This window comes from Nerophis ophidion, linkage group LG10 (assembly GCF_033978795.1).
Source record: "Nerophis ophidion isolate RoL-2023_Sa linkage group LG10, RoL_Noph_v1.0, whole genome shotgun sequence".
In the NCBI taxonomy this organism is placed as follows: domain Eukaryota; kingdom Metazoa; phylum Chordata; class Actinopteri; order Syngnathiformes; family Syngnathidae; genus Nerophis; species Nerophis ophidion.
The window spans coordinates 38,144,868-38,167,899 of NC_084620.1; the positions used below are offsets into that span (position 1 = coordinate 38,144,868).

Below are 23,032 nucleotides of genomic sequence, written 5' to 3' on the forward strand. Positions count from 1 at the left end.
TCAGTTATTGTCCGCCATGAATGTCGAGCGATTACTCTAACTATTGTGAAGCCATGAAGTGGTTGTGGCCGTCAAGTACGACCGCCAATTTCAGCCTAAAAGCACAGTGTCCTGTTGTGGTTGTAAAATGTTCTTTATCACATTGTTTACTTTGAAACATCCATTAAAGATATGATTCATGTATGATGGCTCGGGTGTGATTCACTACAACAGTCTAACAGCTGCTGATGTTGAGGTAACCCAGGTTTATTGTTAAAAGAAATGTGGCAAAAGTCTACATTGAAACACAGGGTAAGGATAAACTTCCAGGTCAGAGGTGAGCATGCGCATTTTTTAGCCCATGTGTACTAGATCGCGTGGCGATGGCAGACGAAGGGGGAGGGGATCTTAAACGTTGGCATTGTTGGGTGTGGGCACGGATTAAGTTAGGTGGGATTTACCCTGGATAACCTTATCCAAAAATAGTGTAGAGGGGCCTAATGCGAATATTGGCTAAACGGCACTGGGGGCTCAAATGATAATAAACACCTCCCAGTCAACTACTACAAACCCCGTTTCCATATGAGTTGGGAAATTGTGTTGGATATAAATATAAACGGAATACAATAATTTGCAAAGACAACATATTTGATGTTCAAACTGATAAACATTTTTTTTTCTGCAAATAATCATTAACTTTAGAATTTGATGCCAGCAACACGTGACAAAGAAGTTGGGAAAGGTGGCAATAAATACTGATAAAGTTGAGGACTGCTCATCAAACACTTATATGGAATATCCCACAGGTGTGCAGGCTAATTGGGAACAGTTGGGTGCCATGTTTGGGTATAAAAGCAGCTTGCATGAAATGCTAAGTAATTCACAAACAAGGATGGGGTGAGGGTCACCACTTTGTAAGCAAATTGTCTAAAAGATTTAGAACATTTCTCAACGAGCTATTGCAAGGAATTTAGGGATTTTAATGTACTGTGCAAACTAATAAAAGTATCAATCAATCAATCAAATTAATTAATTGCTTTTCTGGTTGACCGATGCTGTCAAACTCAGCATTACGGATTCTTACAACTTGTTTTAAGTAATTTCCGCTGTAATATTGGTACATATTAGAAATATTCCATCTCTAATGGCTATGCTGATGTTAAATAGTGGACAGCATCGGGAAATGATCTTGGATTACGCTACGAACATGACTCTATTACCAAGAACGTATCGGGATGGATGCAGGTCCGAAGCAAAGGAAAGACCAATGTAAGAGTTTTTTCGAATGAATTTTCGGACTAATTTTATTGCATGATCTTCCAAAGACATGCACCTGGGGATAGGTTGATTGGCAACACTAAATTGGCCCTTGTGTGTGAATGTGAGTGTGAATGTTGTCTGTCTATCTGTGTTGGCCCTGTGATGAGGTAGCGACTTGTCCAGGGTGTACCCGCCTTCCGTCCGGTTGTAGCTGAGATAGGCACCAGCACCCCATGCGACCCCAAAGGTAATAAGCGGTAGAACATGGATGGATGGATAAAAAGCCCTTTCATGGACACATACTTAATATACAATACAACTGTCAGGTTCAAACCCTGTAGACATCTATTAAACGAGACAAAAAGGCGAGGAATCAAACAGAGACAGAGTTAAATTTGGACTCAGATCATGAGGAGAGACATGGCCTCTGTACACCTTGTACAGTTTCTGCACCAAGCTCTAACGAAAAGGTTTTCATCTCCTCTTTTATTTAGATATTCAATGTTTACGCAACAACACATGTCAAAACAAGAATGGGGAGTATATAAACAGTCATTGTTTTCGGTCACATTGAAGACAAAAGAAGATGATGCTTCGTGCTTGGGCTCATCCTGGTTTCAGCTTCGGCGGGTTTTTGAGGACAAAAGAAAACCCCTCTCGTCGCATTCCAACGTACACAGCGGAATGTTCCAAGACCTTGCTTGGTCGAAGAAGGATAGCTCTCAACTGCTCAGTGGAATCAAAGAGAGCTGAAAGTTTTTTGATAATTGACACAAAGACAATACAGGCTCTTGTTCACATCTTGTTCACATCTGTCATCATTTGTAAAAACAACAATGATTTTAACAGACGCACCTCACAATTTACAACAAAAATGCTTTCATGGATAAATATACCGGTAATACACATTAAGTTGATCTGTCAAACATAGTGGCCACCTTAGTGACCGTGTGAGCAGCTTTGATTGCTCCAAAGCCAGAGTTACACTATACAGAGTTACTGTTAATGAGTTTGGAGTGCACAAATGCAACGTGAAGAGGTTTTGTACGCTTTATTATTCGCCTTTAATATACCTGCTTTATTATCTTTTATCTCAGTCATATTTTGTTCGGGACTACAAATTAAGCCGGAATTTGAAATTTCCTGAGCTACCTTTCTTTTTTACAACCATCGAGGCACTTCAAAATGTTCTGTTGTTTTCATGTGTAAGCAAATAAATAGTTTCCTCTTTATTCCAAATGTTTCTACATTTTTATTGAATGGTATATGCTTCCGTGTTGTATCCCGCGTGTTACGACTGGAGAGTGCGTGATAGGAAGGGTTCTCTGCGGCGTCACACACCCCCGAGGGATTTGGTTTTCAATCGCATTATCCACGTGTGTTAGTCCAATTTTTTAAAAAACGAATATGATCGGATTAAAGTGTTTCCCTGGGCTAAAGCCGAACTATTTGAGGAATTGGACTAATTTAGGGCGTGGACACATACTGTATAACAGTGTAGATTTATACATACACACATCCATTATTGTCTAAATAGCTGACCACACAACTGAGTATGAAGAAAATTGTGTTCTTTCTCCAATTAGTGGTATAGCATTATGGTCTGGGGCTGCATGAGTGCTGCCACGGATGTTGCCCTTCCAGCAACAAATGTGTGTTCCTACTTCCGGGAATAAAACCCGAGTGTGTTGTAATCATGACAGACAACAAAGACAACTATCTTTGGAGAAATGTTTTTGAGCCTGAATATACAGAGGATGGTTACAGGAGCAAGCACAAAAGGGGTAACATTTGGAGCAGACTGTAGCCGAGAGAGTGAGGTCGGCGAGACTTGCGGGTATAAATGTGGAACTTGGAGCCAAGTTATGCGGACAGAAATGGCGTGCTTACCCAAAGTCTACTTGAATAAAACAGCTTGACCAACTGTCCATTGAGGTAATCCTTTTAATATTGATCATGATACATGTAGAACATCGTGTTTGTTATCACAACTACAGTACATACACTGCCTATCTCAGCTGAATTTGGGTGGAAGGCGGTGTACACCTTTGACAAGTTGCCATCTCATGGCAGGGCCAACACAGATAGACAGACAACATGCCCACTCACATTCACAAACAAGGGCCCATTTAGTGTTGCCAATCAACCTATCCCCAGGTGCATGTCTTTGGGAGATGGGAGTAAGCCGGAGTACCTGGAGGGAACCCACGCAATCACATGCAAATGCCACACAGAAAGATCCCGAGCCTGGGTGATCGAACCCAGGAGACCTTCGTATTGTGAGGCACATGCACTAACCCCTGTTCCATCTTGCTGCCACGATGTGTTACTATGCTAGAAAAAGAGTTCCTCAGTGTTTGCTCTTACAAAAACTATGTTTGTACGGCTTGTTTATTATGCAGGTTATGGAACGTAATTGATGCATTTTTAATGTAATTTTAGCGGCTGAATGGATTATACTCCCATTAGCGGCATTGCTAGCCACCAAAAACGAGCCGATTTTTACACATTTGAATGCAAAAAAACCCAACATTTTTTTGACCTCTTGTCTCTTATAATGATTGTGAACGTTAGATAAAATCCCAAAAAAAAGTGCAGTTCCCCTTTAAGTATTTCTGCCGTTTCTCCATATTTACAATAACAATATTAACCTGAGTGCGCAGTTTAAAGACGGGTCAGTCGCCCTGCAGAGAGAAGTTAATATCTGTGCCTTTCCCTTGACGAGCCAAAAGATTTCGCGTTGGGGTTTCATTTACAGACAGAAGCGGATAGCGAGAGAAACGATGAGGCTCCCCCTCTTTCTCTCACTCACACACGCATACGCACACGCACGCGCACACGCACACGCACACGCACACGCACACGCACACGCACACGCACACGCACACGCACACGCACACGCACACGCACACGCACACGCACACACACACACACACACACACACACACACACACACACAGAAAGTGGCTGGTTTTGATGTGGATTCAATGGCCTGGAATAACTGGCCCCTGAAGAGCTCTTGTGTCAAATGGTATCTGTGACAGGGAACAGAGACAGGGGATAAACATGCTGCATTAAACATGTGGACACCTCTTCCCAATGGACGCAAGCACACTCAACTATATACACTGCAACTGTTCATGTTTGCATTGAAGTCACATTCCATATGCAACACTATCTCAAAAGTGCGCACACTCCCACATTTCAGCAACCATTTTTGCGATTTTATATTATACTTGTACAGAAAATCAACCTTATTGGTTTATTTGGATCCCCGTTAAATGTTGTCTGCCTGTCTGTGTTGGCCCAGTGATGAGGTGGCGACTTGTCCAGAGTGTACGGTGCCTTCCGCCCGAATGCAGCTGAGATAAGCTCCAGCACCCCCCGCGACCCCGAAAGGGAAACGCGGTAGAAAATGTATGAATGGATGGATGGATACCCATTAGTTGGTACACAGTAGCCACTAAACGTGCTGGGGTGCATCACCCAAAGCAATGACAACATCTAAATAAAATATCAACAATACATACAAAACCTGAAAACCAGTGAAGTTGGCACGTTGTGTAAATCGGAAATGAAAACAGAATAAAACGATTTGAAAATCCTTTTCAACCTATATTCAATTGAATAAACTGCAAAGACAAGATATTTAATGTTCAAACTGGAAAACGTTGTTATTTTTTGCAAATATTAGCTCATTTGGAATTTAATGACTGCAACATGTTTCAAAAAGCTAGCACAAGTGGCAAGAAAGACTGAAAAAGTTGAGGAATGCTCATCAAACACTTATTTAAAGTTAAAGTTATTGTACCAATGATTGTCACACACACATGAGGTGTGGTGAAATTTGTCCTCTGCATTTGAACCATCCACTTGATCACCCATTGGGAAGTGAGGGGCGCAGTGGGCAGCAGCGGTGCCACTCCCGGGAATCATTTATGGTGATTTTACCCCCAATTCCAACCCTTGATGCTGAGTGCCAAGCCGGGAGGCAATGGGTCCCATTTTTTGATAGTCTTTAGTAGGACTCGGCCGGGTTTTGAACTCCCAACCTATCGATCTCAGGGCGGACACTCTAACCACTAAGCCACTGAGTAGGTTTGGAACATTTCACAGGTTAACAGGCTAATCGGGAACAGGTGGGTGTCATGATTGGGTATAAAAGCAGCTTCCATGAAATGCTCGGCCATTCACAAACAAGGCTGGGGTTAGGGTCACCAATTTGTGAACAAATGCGTGAGCAAATTGTCAAACAGTTTAAGAACAACATTTATCAATGAGCTGTTGCAAGGAATTTAGGGATTTCACCATCTAAGGCAGTGGTTCTTGACCTGGGTTCGATCAAATCCTAGGGGTTTGGTGAGTCGGCCTCGGGGATTCAGGGGAGCCTCCGCCGCGGAGGTCAAGACACACCCGACTCATCGTGTAAATAAAAACGTCTCCATATCAACGTATTATAGACACCTCAAAACAATGTTCCCTCTATTTTTCCATCTGATTTGCAGGTGTGTAATTTGTTGTGAGTGCATGCACTGTGTGGGTTTTGTTCTTTGAACAAGGTGATGTTCATGCATGATTCATTTTGTGCACCAGTAAAAAAACATGTAACTTTGTCTTGAATTTAAAAAAAACAACATTTTATTTTCAACTAAAGAAAGGTTTGGTGAATGCACATATGATGGTGGGGTTCGGTGCCTCTAACAAGGTAAGAAACACTGATCTAAGATTTATAATGTCATCAAAATGTTAATAGAATCTAGAGAAATCACTGCACGTAACATTAAAATCCCGTGACCTTGGATCCCTAAGGCGGGACTGCATCAAAAGGTGACATCAGTGTGTACGACTGCCAGACAATTCTGAATGTTGATACTGTAAAAGGGGTGGGGGGTTGCACTAATATACAACGAAAACTTTAACCTTAGTCCTAACATAAATAATAAATATAAATCATTTGAGGTGCTTACTATGAGGTCTGTCACACCGCTGCCTCTATACCTGTCTGTTATCTACCGCTCCCCAGGGCCCTATTTGGACTTTATCAATTAATTTTCAGAGTTCGTTGCTGATCTAGTGACGCACGCCGATAATATAATTATAATGAGGGACTTTAATATTCACATGAATACCCCATCAGACCCACGGTGTGTGGCGCTCTAGACTATAATTGATAGCTGTGGTCTTACACAAATAATAAATGAACCCACGCATCGCAACGGTAATACGATAGACCTAGTGCTGGTCAGGGGTATCACCGTTTCCAAAGTTATGAAACTCCCGTATACTAAAGTAATGTCCGATCATTACCTTATAAAATTCGCAGTTCAGACTCACGTTCGGCAAGCTAATAATAATAATAACTGCTATAGCAGCCGCAACATTAATGCTGCCACAACGACGACTCTTGCTGGCCTACTGCCCTCGGTAATGGCACGATTCCCAAAGTATGTGGGCTCTATGCATAACCTCACTAACAACTTTAACGACGCCCTGCGCGAAACCATTGATAGTATAGCACCGCTGAAGTTAAAAAAGGCTCCAAAAAGGCGTACCCCATGGTTTACAGAAGAAACTAGAACTCAGAAATTATCATGTAGAAAGTGGGAACGCAAATGGCGCGCAACTAAACTTGAGGTTTACCATCAAGCATGGAGTGATAGTTTAATAACTTATAAACGCATGCTTACCTTAGTTAAAGCTAAATATTACTTAAATCTCATCCACCTTAGAGGCCTACTGAAATTAGATTTTCTTATTTAAACGGGGATAGCAGATCCATTTTATGTGTCATTTTGCGATATTGCCATATTTTTGCTGAAAGGATTTAGTAGAGAACATCGACGATAAAGTTCGCAACTTTTGGTGCTGATAAAAAAGCCTTGCCTTTACTGGAAGTCGCAGACAATGGCGTCACAAGGGTGAGGGCTCCTAACGTCCTCACATTGTTTTTAATGGGAGCCTCCAGCAGCAAGAGCTATTTGGACCGAGAAAACAACAATTTCACCATTATTTGAGCGAGGATGAACGATTCGTGGATGATGATATTGATAGTGAAGGAATAAAAAAAAAAAAGTTAAAAAAAAGTTTTAAAAAAAGGAGATTACATTGGGACGGATTCAGATGTTTTCAGACACATTTACTAGGATAATTCTGGGAAATCCCTTATCTTTCTATTGTGTTGCTAGTGTTTGAGTGAGATTAAATAGTACCTGATAGTCAAAGGGGTGTGTCCACGGCTGTCTTGAGGCAAGTCTCTGAGGGAATTCGACGGCAGCTGCATGGAAGGCGTAAGCTCAGCTGATATCAGGTAAGAGGCGACTTTTTACCACCATTTTCTCACCGAAACCTGCCGGTTGACAAGTGGTCGGGATCAATGTTCGCTTGACCGCTCTGATCCATAGTAAAGCGTCACCTGCGGGAATTTTAAACAAGGAATCACTGTGTGTTTGTGTGGCTAAAGGCTAAAGCTTCCCAACTCCATCTTTCTACTTTGACTTCTCCATTATTAATTGAACAAATTGCAAAAGATTCAGCAACACAGATGTCCAGAATACTGTTTAATTGCGCGATGAAAAGAGACAACTTTTAGCCGCAAACGGTGCTGGCTAATATACAGTCCGTGACGTCTCGCGCACGCGTCATCATTCCGCGACGTTTTCAACAAGAAACTCCGCGGGATTTTTAAAATTGCAATTTAGTAAACTAAACTGGCCGTATTGGCATGTGTTGCAATGTTAATATTTCATCATTGATATATAAACTATCAGACTGCGTGGTGGGTAGTTTTGGGTTTCAGTAGGCCTTTAATAAAAACAATCCTACATTTTTGTTTAGTACAGTAGCATCGCTAACCCAACAAGGGACTCCTTCCAGTAGCTCCACCCACTCAGCAGATGACTTTATGAAATTCTTTAATAAGAAAATTGAAGTCATTAGAAAGGAGATTAAAGACAATGCGTCCCAGCAACAACTGGGTTTTATTAACACAGATACGATAGTATATACGGCGGATAATGCCCTCCAAAATAGTTTCTCTCATAATGAGGAAATAACATTAGAGGAATTGTTACAACGTGCAAATGGAATAAAACAAACAACATGTTTACTTGACCCACTTTCTGGGAAATTTATCAAGGAGCTCTTTGTATTATTAGGTCCATCAGTTCTAAATATTATAAACGTATCACTTTCCTCGGGCACTGTTCCCCTAGCATTCAAAAAAGCGCTTATTCAGCCTCTCCTTAAAAGACCTAACCTCGATCCTGACCTCATGGTAAACTACCGACCGCTGTCTCACCTTCCCTTTATTTAAAAAATCCTCGAAAAAATTGTTGCACAGCAGCTAAATGAACACTTAGCGTCTAACAATCTATGTGAAACCTTTCAATTCGGTTTCAGGGCAAATCACTCTACGGAGACAGCCCTCGCAAAAATGACTAATGATCTACTGCTAACGATGGATTCTAATGCGTCATCTATGTTGCTGCTCCTCGATCTTAGCTCTGCTTTCGATACTATCGTTTATAATATTTTATTAGAGCGTATCATAACACAAATTGGTATGTCAGACTTAGCCCTGTCTTGGTTTAATTCTTATCTTACTGACCGGATGCAGTGCGTCTCCCATAACAATGTGACCTCGGACTATGTTAAGGTAACGTGTGGAGTTCCCCAGGGTTCGGTCCTTGGCCCTGCACTCTTCAGCATCTACATGCTAAGTGACATCATACGCAAATACGGTGTTAGCTTTCACTGTTATGCTAATGACACCCAACTCTACATGCCCCTAAAGCTGACCAACACGCCGGATTGTAGTCAGCTGGAGGCGTGTCTTAATGAAATCAAACAATGGATGTCCGCTAACTTTTTGCAACTCAACGCCAAAAAAATGGAAATGCTGATTATCAGTCCTGCTAGACACCGACCTCTATTTAATGATACAACTTTAACATTTGACAACCAAACAATTAAACAAGGCGACTCGGTAAAGAATCTGGGTATTATCTTCGACCCAACTCTCTCCTTTGAGTCACACATTAAAAGCGTTACTAAAACGGCCTTCTTTCATCTCCGTAATATCGCTAAAATTCGCTCCATTCTGTCCACTAAAGACGCTGAGATCATTATCCATGCGTTTGTTACGTCTCGCCTCGACTACTGTAACGTATTATTTTCGGGTCTCCCCATGTCTAGCATTAAAAGATTACAGTTGGTACAAAATGCGGCTGATAGACTTTTGACAAGAACAAGAAAGTTTGATCATATTACGCCTATACTGGCTCACCTGCACTGGCTTACTGTGCACTTAAGATGTGACTTTAAGGTTTTACTACTTACGTATAAAATACTACACGGTCTAGCTCCAGCCTATCTTGCCGATTGTATTGTACCATATGTCCCGGCAAGAAATCTGCGTTCAAAGGACTCCGGCTTATTAGTGATTCCCAGAGCCCAAAAAAAGGTTTGCGGGCTATAGAGCGTTTTACGTCGGGCTCCAGTACTCTGGAATGCCCTCCCTGTAACAGTTCGAGATGCTACCTCAGTAGAAGCATTTAAGTCTAATCTTAAAACTCATTTCTATACTCTAGCCTTTAAATACACTCCCTTTTTAGACCAGTTGATCTGCCGGTTCTTTTGTTTTTCTCCTCTGTCCCCCCCTCCCTTGTGGAGGGGGTCCGGTCCGGTGGCCATGGATGACGTACTGGCTGTCCAGAGTCGGGACCTAGGATGGACTGCTCGTCCAGAGTCGGGACCCAGGATGAACCGCTCGCCTTTGTATCGACTGGGGACATCTCTGCGCTGCTGATCCGCCTCCGCTTGGGATGGTTTCCTGCTGGCTCCGCTATGAACGGGACTCTCGCTACTGTGTTGGATCCACTTTGGATTGGACTCTCACGGTTGTGTTGCATCCACTATGGATTGAACTTTCACAGTATTATGTAAGACCCGCTCGATATCCATTGCTTTCGGTCCCCAGGATGGGGGTGGGGGATTGCCCACATATGCAGTCCTCTCCAAGGTTTCTCATAGTCATCATTGTCACCGACGTCCCACTGGGTGTGAGTTTTCCTTGCCCTTATGTGGGCTCTACCGAGGATGTCGTTGTGGTTTGTGTTGTGGTTTGCGCAGCCCTTTGAGACACTAGTGATTTAGGGCTATATAAATAATCATTGATTGATTGACTGATAAAGGATATCACCACATGGGCTCAGGAACACTTCAGAAAACCACTGTTACTAACTACAGTTTGCCGCTACATCTGTAAGTGCAAGTTAAAATTCTACTATGCAAAGCCAAAGCCATTTATCAACAACACCCAGAAACGCCGCCGGCTTCACTAGGCTCGACCTCATCTAAGAAAGACTGAAGCAAATTGTAAAAGTGTTCTGTGGTCTGACGATTTCACATTTAGTTTTTGGAAACTGTAGACTTTGTGTCCTCCGGACCAAAGAGGAAAACAACCATCCGGACTGTTATAGGTGCAAAGTTGAAAAGCCAGCATCTGTGATGGTATGGGGATGTATTAGTGCCCAAGGCATGTGTAACTTACACATCTGTGATGGCACCATTAATGCTGAAAGGTAGATACAGGTTTTGGAGCAACAAATGCTGCCATCCAAGCAACATTTATTTACGTGCAAACTTCACTAGTTTTGGGTTTTGTACATAGCAAAGACACCCAATAATACAGAGTATGCCTAAAAATGATGTAAATAAAACAAATATAAAATAAAGAAGTAAAAGGAATAAAGACAGTTTTTAGTGTAGTAGCTTTTTATGCTTGTTTTTCAAACCCCTTATATTAATTCACTATTTTAATACACAAGGCAGCCTATTCCAATGGAAAGCAGCTATGTACAACACCGTTTGTTGCATAGCACATGTTCTTATTCCTGGTACTACAATGTTCCCATTAGTCTTTTGTCTAGTGGAGTGTCTGTGTCTGTCACGTACATATGGTTTTTTGGAGTGTATTTGGCCTAATAGTATAAATAGTTAAAAAAAAATACCAGTAGGTATTTTAGTAAGCACTTAATATATAACCATTAGAGATTGTGCCAGCAATCTGAGGGCTACTGGTTCAATCCCCACCTTCTACCATCCTAGTCACGTCCGTTGTGTCCTTGGGCAAGACACTTCACCCTTGCTCTTTATGGGTTCTGGTGAGCGCCTTGCACGGCAGCTCCCGCCGTCTGTGTGTGAATGTGTGTGTGAATGGGCGAATGTGGAAATACTGTCAAAGTGCTTTGGGCTCCGTAAAAGGGGTAGAAAAGCGCTATACAAGTACAACCCATTTACCATTGTGGTGCATACTGTCAATACTAGTCCAAAGTGGGCATTTCAGTGCCAATCGTGCGCCCTTATTTTGCATAAGTTGGAGCTTTTAAATAACTTTTTTTTGGAGCGCATGATCAAATCCCGGAGCAATAATCAAGATGAGACAACACCAATGACTGTAAGGCTTGTTTCAGTCATAACATAGGCACATCTTCTAAAAATACCCTACTCAGTGGTCTAGTGATTAGAGTGTCCGCCCTGAGATCGGTAGGTTGTGAGTTCAAACCCCGGCCGAGTCATACCAAAGACTATAAAATGGGACCCATTACCTCCCTAGTTGGCACTCTGCATCAAGGGTTGGAATTGGGGATTAAATCACCAAAATGATTGCTGCTGCCCACTGCTCCCCTCACCTCCCAGGGGGTGATCCAGAGGATGGGTCAAATGCAGAGGACAAATTTCGCCACACCTCATGTGTGTGTGAGAGTATCATTGGTACTTTAACTTTAACTTTAAAAACACTTTGGACACACTGTTGTTTATATGACAAGACCAATTCAATTGAAAATTTATGGTTAACCCTAACAGCTCGGTTTGATGCACCTGCTCCAAAGAAATACCTTTCAAAGTAAGTGACAAGAGGCTGTCCATTTTTTAATATATGTATAGAGCCAAGAATCCATATGCAGAAAGCTTTTTTAAACAGGAAGCCATGATCTATAACGTCGAACGCTGCACTAAAATGTAACTAGACGGCATCGACATATTTTTTCGAATCAATTTGTTGCTGCCAGTCATCAATCATACGGACAAGTGCTGTAGCTGTAGAGCAGGGGTCGGCAACTTTTACCACTCAAGGAGCCATTTCGACCCGTTTCACAAAATAAAGAAAACAATGAGAGCCACAACTTCCTTTTGAAATTTAAAATTAAAAACACAGCGTACAGGTTTTTTTTTTTGCATTGTGATATGTATAAACCAGGGGTCTCAGACACGCATCCCGCACCTTAAAATAGAAATTTGATACCAGTGCTGCCAGCGGATTTTACAATCATCCCAATTTTACCGGGAGCCTCCATTATTCCAGAGCAACTAATCTCTCAAATGTCTGCTGATTTGCACCATAAAAATAATGCTATAGAAGTGGTATGGTGACAATGCGTTTGGCACCCTCTACAACTGTAACTCACAGCTTACCAGCCCTTTCACATGTTGTATGAAGCTTCTGCAGTACACATAAGGGACTGCAAGGCATACTTGATCAACAGCCATACAGGTTACACTAAGGGTTGTGATATAAACAACTTTAACACTCTTACTAATATGCGCCACACTGTGAAACCACACCAGACAAGAATGACAAACACATTTCGTGAGAACATCTGCACTGTAACAATACATAAACACAACAGAACAAATACCCAGAATCCCATACATCCCTAACTCTTCCGGGCTACATTATACACCCCCGCTACCACCAAACCCCGCCCCCCCAACTCCGCCCACCTCAGCGGATGCACGGAGGAGGGGGTGGTGGTGGTGGTAGATTTTCCAGGAGTCTCCCGGAAAATCCGGGAGGGTTGGCAAGTATGGGGGAAATATTTTAAAGTTTGAGAAAATACAAGTTTGATCAAATCACGCCTATACTAGCTCCCCTGCACTGGCTTCTTGTGCACTTCAGATGTGACTTTAAGGTTTTACTACGTACGTACTCCAAAATTTCAGTGCACCTCCCGACAATCTCCCTGGGCAACCATTCTCCCGAATTTGTCCCAATTTTCACCCGGCCATCAATATTAAAGGCGTGTCGTGATAGCACTTCCTTTAACGTCATCTACATCATGTCATTGCGTCCAACTTTACAACATACGAACAGTGTGTCGGCCCAGCCACTTTTTGTATGAGGCTTCTGCAAACACACGCCAATGAATGACACGCATACTTGGTCAACAGCCATACAGGTCACACTGAGGGTGGCCGTATAAACAACTGTAACACTGTTACAAATATGCGCCACACTGTGAACCCACACCAAACAAGAATGACAAACACATTTCGTGAGAAAATCTGCACCGTAACACAACATAAACACAAGAGAACAAATACCCAGAACCCCTTGTAGCACTAACTCTTCCGGGCTACAATGTACACCACCTCAACCGACGCACGGGGACGGGGGGGGGGGGGGGGGGGGGGGGGGGGGTGGCTGTTAATGTGTGGGGGGGAGGGTTGGGGGACCGGGGTTTGATGGTAGCAGGGTTGTATATTGTAGCCCGGAAGAGTTGGTGCTGCAAGGGATTCTGTGTATTTGTTTGTGTTGTCATTCTTGTTTGGTGTGGGTTATTCGTAAAAGTGTTGAAGTTGTTTAAACGGCCAACCTACGGCCAGCCTCAGTGTGACCTGTATGGCTGTTGACCAAGTATGCCTTGCATTCACCTACGTGTGTGTTTAAAAGTCAGATATAGCATATGACTGAGCTGGCTCACTGTTATGAGCAGGTTGTAGAGGGCGCCTAAGGCAATGCCGTTACGGTACCCCCTGAACATTGTTGTTTGGGTGAAAATCAACAGAAATTTGAGAGAATGGGTGTCCTGATATTCAGGAGTCTCCTGGAGAAATCGGGAGGGTTGGCAAGTATGACGCTGTCAAGCGCCATTCATATAAATCTCGCGGAGCGCACTACCATTAAGTTTTCATATCAAGGTGCGGGCCGCAAAATAATGTCTAACGGGCCGCAATTGGCCCGCAGGCCGCGTGTATCAGACCCCTGGTTTAAAGTAATCCTAGTAGGTGCATATATGTACTGAAAAAAATATACAAACACTTTTTTTTTTGCGCCCATTTTCCCGGAGTTGAACTTAAAAATCTACAACTTTTACTATAAACAGAAAATACCTATTCCTCTCAAACATTGTTCACAAAGCTGTCCAAATCTGTGTTAGTGATCACTTCTTTGCCAAGATAATCCATCCCACCTCACAGGTGTGGCATATCAAGATGCTGATTAACAGCATGATTATTGCACAGGTGTGTCTGAGGATGCCCCCAATAAAAGGCCAGACTGAAATGTGCAGTTGTATCACACACACATCACAAGGCCGCAAGCTTTGAGGGCGTGTGGTTAACTCTATGCGACGGAGATGTGTTGCACTGTGTGAGGCAAATGGTGGTCACAACAGACACTGACTGATTGTCTTTTCTTTTTAAACAAATAGCATCAGTAAAGTCCTCATTGATAAAGGTCCTATAGTTCCTCTAAGAAAGGGGTCACCAACAGGTAGCCCGTAAGAACCAGAGGAGTAGCCCGCTGGCCTGTTCTAAAAATAGCTCAAATAGCAGCACTTACCAATGAGCTGCCTCTATTTTTAACATGTTATTTATCTACTAGCAAGCTGGTCTCGCTTTGCTCGACATTTTTAATTCTAAGAGAGACAAAACTCAAATAGAATTTGAAAATCCAAGAAAATATTTTAAAGACTTGGTCTTCACTTGATTAAATAAATTCATTTATTTTTTTACTTTGCTTCTTAGAACTTTCAGAAAGACAATTTTAGAGAAAAAATACAACCTTAAAAATTATTTTAGGATTTTTAAACACTTTTACCTTTTAAATTCCTTCCTCTTCTTTCCTGACAATTTTTAAATCAATGTTCAAGTATTTTTTTTTTAATTATTGTAAAGAATAATAAATACATTTTAATTTAATACTTCATTTTAGCTTCTGTTTTTTCGACGAAGAATATTTGTGAAACATTTCTTCAAATTTATGATTAAAATTCCAAAAAATTATTCTGGCAAATCTAGAAAATCTGTAGAATCAAATTTAAATTTTATTTCAAAGTCTTTTGAATTTCTTTTAAAATTTTTGTTCTGGAAAATCAAGAAAAAAAAATTGTCTTTGTTAGAAATATAGATTTGTCCAATTTGTTGTATTTTCTAACAAAGTGCAGATTGGATTTTAACCTATTCAAAACATGTCATCAAAATTCTAAAATTAATCTTAATCAGGAAAAATTACTAATGATGTTCCAAAAAAATTTTTTTTTATTTTTTTCAAAAAGATTCGAATTAGCTAGTTTTTCTATTAATTTTTTTCGGTTGAATTTTGAATTTTAAAGAGTTGAAATTGAAGATAAACTGTTTCCAAATTTTATTTTTATTTTTTTTCGTATTTTCTCCTCTTTTAAACCGTTCAATTAAGTGTTTTTTTCATAATTTTTTCTCTACAAAAAAACCTTCTGTAAAAGGAAAAAAAATATACGACGGAATGACAGCCATAAATACCCATATTTTAATATATATATATATATTTATTTATTAAAGGTAAATTGAGCAAATTGGCTATTTCTGGCAATTTATTTAAGTGTGTATCAAACTGGTAGCCCTTTGCATTAATCAGTACCCAAGAAGTAGCTCTTGGTTTCAAAAAGGTTGGTGACCCCTGCTCTAAGATATGTCACCTTATGCAAGACATCCAGTTTGTCCTTAAACTAGTGAAATTTCACTATTATAGATTTGATCGAATCATGTCTGTTTTTCCTGTTTCCCAGCCTGGTGTCCCCGCTCTTTGACTAGTTCTCGCAGATATTCCTCTCAGACTCAGTCAGGCGACTCCATGATACCATCAAACATCAAATTGTTTTGTTTAGTCTGACCTTCCAGGTATTCCATTTTGTCAGTAACAGAGAGATGACTTTCACACATTTTAATCAGTTATAATCAATCAATCAATCAATGTTTACTTATATAGCCCTAAATCACTAGTGTCTCAAAGGGCTGCACAAACCACCACGACATCCTCGGTAAGCCCACATAAGGGCAAGGAAAACTCACACCCAGTGGGACATCGGTGACAATAATGACTATGAGAACCTTAGAGAGGAGGAAAGCAATGGATGTCGAGCGGGTCTAACATGATACTGTGAAAGTTCAATCCACAATGGATCCAACACAGTAGCGAGAGGCCAGTCCAAAGCGGATCCAACACAGCAGCGAGAGTCCCGTTCACAGCGGAGCCAGCAGGAAACCATCCCAAGCGGAGGCAGATCAGCAGCGCAGAGATGTCCCCAGCCGATACACAGGCAAGTAGTACATGGCCACCGAATCGGACCGGACCCCCTCCACAAGGGAGAGTGGGACATAGAAGAAAAAGAAAAGAAACGGCAGATCAACTGGTCTAAAAAGGGAGTCTATTTAAAGGCTAGAGTATACAGATGAGTTTTAAGGTGAGACTTAAATGCTTCTACTGAGGTGGCATCTCGAACTGTTACCGGGAGGGCATTCCAGAGTACTGGGGCCCGAACGGAAAACGCTCTATAGCCCGCAGACTTTTTTTGGGCTTTGGGAATCACTAACAAGCAGGAGTCCTTTGAACGCAGATTTCTTGCCGGGACATATGGTACAATACAATCGGCAAGATAGGATGGAGCTAGACCGTGTAGTATTTTATACGTAAGTAGTAAAACCTTAAAGTCACATCTTAAGTGCACAGGAAGCCAGTGCAGGTGAGCCAGTACAGGCGTAATGTGATCAAACTTTCTTGTTCTTGTCAAAAGTCTAGCAGCCGCATTTTGTACCAACTGTAATCTTTTAATGCTAGACATGGGGAGAGCCGAAAATAATACGTTACAGTAGTCGAGGCGAGACGTAACAAACGCATGGATAATGATCTCAGCGTCTTTAGTGGACAGAATGGAGCGAATTTTAGCGATATTACGGAGATGAAAGAAGGCCGTTTTAGTAACGCTTTTAATGTGTGCCTCAAAGGAGAGAGTTGGGTTGAAGATAATACCCAGATTCTTTACCGTGTCGCCTTGTTTAATTGTTTGGTTGTCAAATGTTAGAGTTGTATTATTAAATAGAGTTTGGTGTCTAGCAGGACCGATAATCAGCATTTCCGTTTTTTTGGCGTTGAGTTGCAAAAAGTTAGCGGACATCCATTGTTTAATTTCATTAAGACACGCCTCCAGCTGACTACAATCCGGCGTGTTGGTCAGCTTTAGGGGCATCATCAGCATGTTTTTCAAAGTTTACTATAATGTCATCCACTTCATTTTGGGTGAACTGAAGACTGGTTTCGACTTCTTAAAGTTCTCTAGATAGTGTGTCCAATCTCTTGTTGGATAACTCCAAAATCAATTTCACAAAGCCTTTAACGTTGTCTTGTTGTTGCTGTATTAATGCATTGAATATTTCCTGTTGGTGACGTAAAATCTCACTTACTTAGTGCTCGGCTTGTTTTGTATCTGATTTTAACTTTAAGACGCATGCTGGAATCCTGCAGAGTCTCTCAGGATGGTGATGGTGCTAGTAGCATGACACGGGACTCAGAACCTCTCAGTATTAGTTGCACCTTTAGTGTAGTCAGAGTACAGCTTGTGTAGCATTAGAGATTTAGCATACACTAAAAATGAGTCAATTCAGAGCATATGAAAAAATAAAAAATAAATAAAAATTGGATTATCCAGAGAATAGTGCTCGATACCGTGGTAGAGCGCAATATGTGTGTGTGGGAAAAATCACAAGACTACTTCATCTCTACAGAACTATTTCATGAGGGTTTCCCTCAATCAAAAATCTCCTGATGATTGAGGGAAACACCTCATGAAACAGTTCTGTAGAGATGAAGTAGCCTTGTGATTTTTCCCACACATACATATATATATATATATATATATATATATATATATACATATATATATTAGAGATGCGCGGATAGGCAATTATATGATCCGAAACCGCATCACAAAAGTCGTCATCCACCCGCCACCAACCCGTTGTTATGTATCTAATATAGACGATGAAAGGCATTAGTGAGGTTAGAAAGTGTAACTCCCTCCAAATAGCACACACAAAATGGCTTTCTTGAACTGATTTATTTGAAGGCTTACTTTCCCTTCAAATTCACCGTGAAAACTGTAAAAAAATTAAGCACGTTACAAACGTAAAAAAAAAAACGTAAAAATAATAACATGCACAGCAAATGGAGTAAAATACCAACAAATGACAAATACCTTGTTGGCCATACCCGGAAGTAGCTTCCTTACATCCGTCGACAGACCAAACGAGACACTTCAAAATAAAAGTGTGCCCACATACTGTTTCAAAGAGTGCGGTTCGTTTTTCGTATGTGAGTAACAACATTTAACTATTTATATATGATTGATTTCTATAGGCTAGTAAGGTAAAGTGTTGTACCTGACAAGTTTGGGCTACCTTGCTTCTGCAGCCTTCAGCAGAGATGTCACGTGATGTTAGCGTGACGTTGTCTGTGGCGTGTTATGTGGATTGTACCATCAAGAGTTGTCAGGTACAACACTTTACCTACTAGCCTATATAAATCAACCATTTATAAATACACGTCAGTAGGCTAAATGAACCTCTTCAACATAACATTTAACTATGTATAATGTAGCGGCTGGGTACGGGGTGTTAGCCAATGACTTTGGCTGGGGGGCGGGACTTCCGGGAGAGATAGGGAAGTGACGTTATCGACAAAAAGTGAGAGTTCGAGTTGTCCCTGGAAAAGCGTTAGAGACATGAGAGCTGTTGTGTGGTTGTATTACATCTTGTGCAATAAAGACAAGACAAACGAAGACGTTTTATATATACGTTTTACATTCCTGGGATTAAAACAATATATATTTCCGAATTGGTTCAACCGCCACCCGCCCGAATTTATTTAAAATCTATTTTTTCGTCATGTCACCCGCCCAACCCGCGGTTTATCCGTGTACTCCGCGGTTGTGACCGCAAACCACGCATCTCTAATATATATATACTGTATATATATATATATATATATATATATATATATATATATATATATTAGGGCTGGGCAAGTTAATGCGTTATTATGAGTAACTCATCAATTTATTAACGCCGACAATTCTTTTATCGCGCATTTGCGTATGTTGTTTACATGCATTTATTTCGTTAACGCCTATTGCTGGCTGCTGCGGAAAAGGAAGGAGAACGTGGAAAAAACAAAACAAGCATGGAGAAAAAGGGTAAGGCAACAGAACTTTTACAGAGTCATTTTCATTATAAAGTACTTCCAGGCGGCTTATTTGACAGAAGCAAAGTGGTTTGTAGCCACTGCCAAGCTGAATTTTCTTATCACAGGAGTACTTCCGGTCTAAAATATCACCTTCACGCGAAGCATAGTGTTGATGCGAGCAAACCATTCAACAAAGCAGAAAGTGGAGCCACTGAATTGGTCATTTTACAGGCTTCAGCAGACCAGTTAAATGCAGCGTGCGGGTGAAGTCTAGATAAAGGAGAGCAAGAGAAGCTAACAAATGCTATAGCGAAGTGCACAGTTCTAGACTGTAGGCCCACTAGTGTTGTGGAAGACGCCGGCCTGAGAAAAATTGTGCTAATCGCAACAAGTGACATCACGTATGAGCCGCCATCCAGATTCGCCATCGCACGAAGAATACACGAGTTTTATGAAAAGGAGAGGACTGTAAAAGTGACCACTTTACAGCGTGCAGCTGTGGTCGCTCTCAGTGGGGACTACTGGACATCAATCGGTAAGCATAATTACCTGGGATATACAGTGCATTATATTGATGAAAAGTGCATTCAAATGCTCTGTCTATAATGAAAAGAGAGGAGAGGCATTATGCTGAAATATGCGCGGTGCACTTCACTGAAGTCATACAGTGTTAAAAGTGTGTTTGCACAGAAAATGTTATGGCACTTTAATTCATAGGGCAGTACATTTAAAATGAATGGCCGTCAAGTTCTAAGAATGAACAAACTGCACAGAGTTGAGTGAGATTCTCTGAAGGAACACCATTATTAACATGGACTTTACATTCTACTCCCCTGTAATGAAAATCCCACCAGTGAAGTGTTTTGTGCTTCACCCTTACTTTTCTTTCTCCCAGATTAAAAAAATGTTTCAGCTGTTACCTCAGAAATTGCCTGTTCGGATGTTATGGTTGTGGCTCAGAGATTTGTATGTAGATTTATATTTATTTTCCATAACAAACAGGATAACTTAAATACGCTGGCAGTGGCAATAAGCTTGAATGTTTGTATTTACATTTTTTGAGCTGATTTTTATAAAATATGCTATATAACTGCTACTGTTTAACAAGTACTGATTTAAACTGTGTTTGCACAACAAATGTTTTGGCGCTTTTGTTCATATGGGAGAATATTCCAATAAAGGTGCACTACACACTACTTTCGAATTCATTATTGGGCTTTTTGTGTACAATGGAGTTAATCGTGATTAATTGGAGAAATAGTGCGATTAACTTTGATAAAAATGTTTAATCGTTGCCCAGCCCTAATTTGTATATTTATACACTACAGATGTCCGATGGCTTTTTTGCCGATATCCAATATTGTCCATCTCTTAATTACCGATTACGATATCAACCGATACCGATATATACAGTCGTGAAATTAACACATTATTATGCTTAATTTTGTTGTGATGCCCCGCTGGATGCATTAAACAATGTAACAAGGTTTCCAAAATAAATCAACTCAAGTTAAAGAAAAAAATGCCAACATGGCACTGCCATATTTATTATTGAAGTCACAAAGTGCGTTATTTTTTTTAGCATGCCTCAAAACAGCAGCTTGGAATTTGGGACATGCTCTTTCTGAGAGAGCAAGAAGGGGGTTGAGGTGGGCGGGGTGTATATTGTAGCGTTCGGTAGTTAGTGCTGCAAGGGGTTCTGGGTATTTGTTCTGTTGTGTTTATGTTGTGTTACGGTGCGGATGTTCTCCCGAAATGTGTTTGTCATTCTTGTTTGGTGTGGGTTCACAGTGTGGCGAATATTTGTAACAGTCTTAAAGTTGTTTGTCCCGCCACCCTCAATGTGACCTGTATGGCTGTTGACCAAGTATGCCTCGCATTCGCTTGTGTTTGTCAAAAACCGTAGGTATTAGGTGACTGGACCGACACACAAAGGCAGTGCCTTTAAGGTTTGAGGGTGCTCTGTATTTCTCCCTACGTCTATATACACAGCGGCGTTTTACTTTTTGAAACCCATACCGATAACTTCTATTACATTTTAAAGCATTTATCGGACATATCTAACGTTTATATATATATATATATATATATATATATATATATAGGTCTTGGGTTCGATTCCCATGCTTGGGTCTTTCTGTGTGGAGGTTGCATGTTCTCACTGTGACCATGTATGTTACCTCCGGGTACTCCGGCTTCCTGCCACCTCCCAAAGACATGCACCTGGGGATAGGTTGATTGGCAACGCTAAATAGTCCCTAGTGTGAGAGTGTGAGTAATGGCCCTGTGATGAGGTGGTGACACGCAAATCCCCCCACCCGCAACCCCAAGAGGGACAAGCGGTAGAAAATTGATGGATGGGATTACATATATATAAATATATACAATAGATTATATATAATAGATTTGTGAATGAATGAATATTATCTGCACAGACTAGATGTATACCAAAAGTGTGACTGTTTTAGATGAGTGGAATTCATCTGCTCGAATGTAGCATTTATGGGGTTTTGCGAAAAAAAAAAAAAGAATGTGAAAGTGAATTAGAGCATCATCAACAAATATATCAAGCAACAGCCAATAAATCCATGCACTCAGCTCCATGGGAAATGTTGAAGAATGCTGAATATCCCATCAGACTCATTTGTTTACTTTCCAAGTCCCTCTTTTGGAGCAATGGAATTGGGGCAATTCCGGTGCTGGAGCTGAGAGGCCGGTGCTCCACACTGCCCTCTTCTGGCAGGGACCAACACACGCAATGCAGTGAAAACACTCGGGGAAAAAAACTTTCATTGATTGGTGACTGAGTCACTCCAAGCTGCAGCACATTAATAACAACAAGCACACAATGCAGCAGTTTAAGAAACAGTGTAAATGATTGATGGCATGGATCCCATATGCTTCCTCTACCTCGCTCTTGTGTGTGACGGCGCTCCATTCTGGTGGCTGACGTGGGTCAGATCTTCAGGCAGGTGGCCCGCAAATGGAGGCAGATGGGCGCAGCCAGCCCGAATCTGTGAACTTCTCTCTCTCTCTCTTTAGTTTCAAGCGGCACTGATCGGCCCTTGAATTATTGCCGGGCCCCCCTTTCATAATTACTCCGGGGCCTGGTGGTGGTGGGGACCAAAGCCCCACTAATGACGCCTTTGTTGCCACCGATCAACGGTGCACAATCAACAAGAGAGGACGTATGACTGAGGGAGAAGCAGGCCTACATTGAGCGATAACGTGCCTTGAGGGCAGCATTTTTAAAACAATCACGCATGCTTTCTCTCCTCGCCCCCTCGTTAAAGACCACTGTTCACACAGAGCGTGAGACTATATCTGTGTGTGTGCGTGTGTGTGTGTGTGTGTGTGTGTGCGCGCTCAGATATGCCAGTTCCCACAGGCATTATATTTGATTTCCTTTAAAACCTATTAGGTATTTAAATGCACGTGGATCACAGCATATCATAGCAATCCCCCACACGCCACGCAAAACCGAGAAGATCTTTCACTAGTGTTTTAACAGTGGGT

General features: G+C 41.3%; 1 long non-coding RNA gene across 2 annotated transcripts; it reads right to left on the reverse strand.

Annotated features, from left to right (window-relative positions):
• Window positions 1–1,645: 1,645 nt before the first annotated feature.
• LOC133559903 (uncharacterized) lies at window positions 1,646–18,977 on the reverse strand. Of its 2 annotated transcripts, none has more exons than XR_009808322.1 (4): window positions 18,531–18,977; window positions 7,580–7,651; window positions 7,449–7,513; window positions 1,646–1,988 (listed from the first exon to the last, which is right to left on the reverse strand). It is a non-coding gene; the product is annotated as an uncharacterized LOC133559903 (long non-coding RNA). The 2 variants fall into 2 exon arrangements; XR_009808321.1 differs by lacking the exon at window positions 1,646–1,988 and adding an exon at window positions 2,007–4,274.
• Window positions 18,978–23,032: the final 4,055 nt, after the last annotated feature.